This window comes from Alexandromys fortis, unplaced genomic scaffold (genome assembly GCF_014885135.2).
Source record: "Alexandromys fortis isolate MF-2015 unplaced genomic scaffold, M_Fortis_MF-2015_v1.1 scaffold_109, whole genome shotgun sequence".
Classification (NCBI taxonomy): Eukaryota; Metazoa; Chordata; class Mammalia; order Rodentia; family Cricetidae; genus Alexandromys; species Alexandromys fortis.
In genome coordinates, this window is record NW_026068005.1 from 220,700 (window position 1) to 225,719 (window position 5,020).

A 5,020-nucleotide genomic window follows, 5' to 3' on the forward strand; every position below is an offset into this window, starting at 1 on the left:
AAAAAAAAAAAAAAAAAGTTATGGAGTCCCTTTCATGTAGAAGACGGGCTAGTAAAGCTACCTGCACAGCTAGTCTGCAAAGGCAGCTTTGCTCTGTCACTCAGTAAACTAAAACCAGCAGAAGTCAAATGGTTGAACCTCCTCTACAACAGACATCAGATAACTGCCTTTCAAGGTCAGGAATACAAACAATTTCTCAATTTATTTTCTTTTGGAAGGAAATTATAGCAAGTTGTGGATGACATAAGTTAAGAAGGCCAAAGAAGTACCCTTAAAAATGCTAAGTGACCTAGTATTTACAGAATAAGAGGTTCAAAACATAGAATTTGTCTGGAGTAGTGAGCTTACGGTCAAAATTAAGAAAAGAGGTCACAGAGGCTGGAGAGATGGCCCAGCGGGGTAGGAGCACTGGCTGCTCTTTCAGAGAAACTGGATTCAAACCCCAGCACCACATGGCAGCTCACAACAGTCTGTAATTCAAGTTCCAGATGATGTCTTCTCAAGTCTGAGGGCACCAGGCATACAAGAGGTACACAGACCAATGCAGGCAAAATATCCACACACCTAAAGTAATAATAAATAATTTTTTTAAAGGCACCCATCTGCCAACTAAAAAGCGAAGAACAAAATTAAATGTAAGGAGATGTTTAATGTAACGTATGTGAAGACTAACGACAGCAAAATACTAAAAACCTGAAAAAAAAATCAAATTGCTGGGAAAGCCAGGCGAGAACTAGCTCTGAACCAGGGTTTAGTATCTTATGTCACTTGTCCATTGGTGACTAAATCGCATTTTAGAGATTACACATATTCATATGTAGGCTAACACAAATACAAGCAAATTTGTTCAATTTTGTTTAATTTGTACCTTATATGAGAACCAAAGTTAATTTGATAGAAATTTCATTTATGTTATTTAATGCATGACATGTATTGCTGATAAAAGATTATAGTGAACCTCAAGGATTATGTGAAAGACAATTTAATATTTTTTAAGGTTAATATTTACTAGGAAAAATGGACTCATTTCCTTTTCTTTCATCTGCTATGTCAATTTATTGCCTAAAGCTCTAAGTACATCATTCTTCCTATAGATAAGAGTGACTATAGATACATCACTGGTTCTGTGGTTTGCAACACGAGCAAAATTTTCATTCCCACTCATAACCACACCTCTGTGACATCTGACTGCTGGACATTGTACAATGGTTCGATAGTGTTAATAAGAAAGTTTTCTATTCAAGTAGGTACAGTATATTACAGATCGTATATATTAAGAGTATATTACTTAATATATCATTAAGTCTTTAACATGATTTGTCTAACACTAAAAAAAAAACACTTTATCAAACCCTAACTAAACTTCCTTACTTCTGAGAATTAAAGCTTAATATTAACTCAAATGACTATAACAGGATTTCCTCCCCCCCCCCCCCCCCCTGACAGTGTTTCTCTGTATATCCTTGGCTGTCCTGGAACTTGATCTGTAGAGACCAGGCTGGCCTCGAATTCAGAGATTCATTTGTCTCTGCCTCCCAAGGGCTGGGATAAAGGTGTGCACCACCACTGTCCAGCTATAGCTATATATTTTAAAACACCAACTGAAAAGAAAATTTCTTTTGTTACTTAGTAAGTCCTCTTAGAAAAGAACCCAAGTACCATTTGGCTGTTCAGATGCTGTCAACCTTGGCTATCACTGCCATCAACACTTCACAACACAACAGTTCGCTTGCTAATCTAAAATTGCCTCAACTGCACAAACTCCAAGGACACCTTTATTGTGTGAAAACCCACTATATTTTCAAAACAGCTGGGGAACAGAAAGGAACATGTTATTTCAAAGAAAAGAAACATTCAAGGACTGCTAAACAATGGGCTGGAACTAAGGAGCAAGGATTTAGCTTATTAGTAAAGAATTTGCTAGAATGTGTGAGGTGAGATGTTCAATCCCCAGCACTGAGGAAAACAACAAAAACCCAAAACCAAACCAACAAATATGAAGAGCACAAAGCAACAGTCTGGTATGGTCACATAAATTCAAATAACTAGCTCAATCTTAACTTTGTATCAAAGAGGCACTTGCCTTCCCTGGCAGCACAAGGACTAGGATAGCAACTATAAACTAGATCTTGAAACATATTAACCATGTAGACAACATCATAACACTTAACTACTACAACACAAAAGAAATTGTTATTATGGGTAATCTATTTGAAATACATTCCAAATACAGAAATTTTAAACAAAAGGAAAAAAAAATCTTGTAAAAATTCTCCTAGGTACCCAATGACTATTTCTCATGCAGTTTCTGCTTTAAAAAAAAAAAATAGCTAGAGGCCGGCAAGATGGCTAAGTGCATAAAGGCACTCCACTTTCAAATCTGATTGCCTGAGTTCAATCCCAGAGACCAACATGAAACAAGGGCAGAAGTGACTTCTGCAGATTGTACCCACTGTCTTCTACCTCCCAAAAAGTGCTATGGCAGTTGTGTGTGCCACCCACTAAGTAAATGTAATAAAACAAACAAAAATGACTATAAGCTATTATTTTAGGTCATTGTGTATATTAACACTCCTACAATAATCAACAGCAGAAGAAATTTTGAGGCTGCAGCAATACCCTCTGCACAAGAACAACAAATTCATTCTCTAAATATGAAAATAAATGAGAAAACAAAAATTAAATTTAATGTAATAAAATAACTATGTATGAGAAACAATCCTAGTAGCTTTACATATTCTCTATCTAGGCCTCTCAACTCCAAAGATTAAGCATTATCCTCCCCCATCATACAGATGAGGAAACCTAACAGACTCACAAAAGGATCCTACAACTAGTAAAAGAATGTAGTCTCCTGGATTTTCATCAGTTCTTCCCTGCAAAGAATTCATGAGACCTGAAAATATCATTGCATAAATTACCAGTTAATTATCAGGTTCTGAGAAATATGCTAGGCAATGTATAAGAACTTCACAGAAGAGCTAAGGGAACTGATCTTCCAAAGCTATGTACCACATTTAAAAAAATAATAACACACAAGCAGATTACTTCTTGATCCAAATTAATGGAACTATTTCACTTCGGTATCTACTTGCATTATTTTAATATGGCAGATTCCTAAGATACTATAGACTTTTCCGACCCTGAAGAAATAGTCTCTCAGTCAAAGAGCAGACTTCTCAGTTTACTCTACAAACTAGTAAATCTTAGAAATGGGGTGGTCTGTAGTCATTATATTATAGATTACCAGATTAAGTTACACTTTCCTAAACCCAAAACGGTGGAACTAAAAAGATGAGCACACTACCAAAGCCTGATGCAATTATAAGAAAATTCCCTAAAATATAGCTAAAGATGAAAAATTTTAATAATGTTTGTTCAGTTAAATGTGTAGCTACATGAACCTTACTGAGGCAAGTATTACAAAAAGGGACTTCCAGTTTGATTTGAACCATCTTTTTAATGACACAGTGCTCTTGAAATCAATGACATTTAAATTTAAGGAATTTCTTTAGCTGGGTGGGGGTTTCTCTCCTCTATAATCCCAGCACTTGGGAGGCAGAGGAAGGTGGAATTCTGTGAGACCAGCCTGGTCTACATAGGGAGTTCTAGGACAGCCAAGGCTACAGAGAGACCCTGTCTGGAACACGGTGCCCCCAAAGGTGAGTGGGGGCGAGGGCGGGGGCAGATTCTTTAAACTCACCCATGCCAACTACAACCTTAGTGTTGGGGTATCCTTGTCTGTGCGTATTCATTCATGCTGGAACTTCATTTTTTTCTTCTTCAGAAATTCAACTTACTTAATTAAACCTTACTGGTTTGGAAGATACCTCTTCACCTCTAGCTAGTTTAGAAGGCTTGCTACCTCAGGGCCCAAATAGTAGTAGTCCCAACAGCCAGGCCCAATTTGTTATCTATAAAAGCAAGTTCAAACAACAGTGACACCCTCTTGCACTTAATCACCACAACAAAACCAAACAAACAAACAAAGCAGAAATGAGAAAAAAAACTTCCAACACACAGGGATGGAAAGGGGGGAGGGGAGTGAACCACATCATAACGTCCCTGTAGGACCACGAGCGACCAAGGCTCTGACAGTCATTTAACTTTCTTGCTAATTTCTCCACTGTTTTTTTCTCGCAGCACAGGCTCAACGAGCTGTTTCCTTATCGGCGAGGGTGACAAATCCCCGGAGCGGGGCTACCAGCCCTGGGCATCTGCGCCGGGCCACGGAAAACAGCTACACGAACGGCCCAAGCTCCGGCCCGGCCTGGCTGTGGCTGCTTCTCCCCTCGGTCCTTTCCGGATCTCCGGGGCTCACGAGAGCAGCAGCTGCATCAGGGACGCTCGGGGAACCTGTCCCCAGTCCCCCCGCTAGGCCTCAAGGGGTTGGCGCTGCACATGGCCCCCAGCGGGCCGGCGGGCACGGCGCGGTGGGAGCAGCGGGCGGGCTCGCCACCGAACCCCACGACCCCTGAATGGGTGGCGGGAGGGACGCCGGCTCCTCAGCGCGTCGCTCGCTGGCTGCCTGACTCTCCCGCTCCGTTAGCGCTACCGGTCGGCGGGCGGGGGAGGGGAGTAAGCGCGTTATTCCCGGGACGCCGCGGGGGAGGGGACGACATCGCTTACCCGCGTTACTGAGGAGAAGGAGCAGGAGGAGGCGGCGTGAGCGCGGCGTGGCGGGGCGACGGCGGGGCCGGCTGGTTGCAAGGAAGAGTCTCACGGAAGGGAATTAACCCCATCACCAGCCCGGACACCGGCTCCAGCGGCAGCCCCGGCGGCAGGATCCCGCCCCTTCCCACCACGCACTAGCTCCGCCTCCCCGTTCGCGTTGACGGGTAGCCGGTTCCCTCATACGCTGGGTGAATACTGAGTGACATAATGCGTAACCAATCGTAGTTTGAAAAACCACTTTAGCCCCACCCCGTTATTACTGCAGGGCCGCGGGAGAACTGGGCTAAGTCTATCTCCAGCCCCCCAAAGAGAAAGAACCAATCCTAGGCAAGTGATCGTTCTTGAA

At 42.4% G+C, this 5,020-nt stretch overlaps 1 protein-coding gene across 8 annotated transcripts in view; it reads right to left on the reverse strand.

The window, feature by feature from the left end:
* R3hdm1 (R3H domain containing 1) overlaps positions 1-4,808 on the reverse strand; it is a 137,030-nt gene extending 132,222 nt beyond the window's left edge. For 6 of the 8 annotated variants that reach the window (XM_050161457.1, XM_050161460.1, XM_050161455.1 and 3 more), the window contains exon 1: positions 4,630-4,807. The gene's annotated coding sequence lies outside the window, so the exon portion shown is untranslated. Of the gene's footprint in view, positions 1-4,629 lie in introns of all 8 variants that reach the window. The other 2 variants (XM_050161458.1, XM_050161462.1) reach the window with 2 other exon arrangements.
* Between the last annotated feature and the right edge of the window lie 212 nt (positions 4,809-5,020).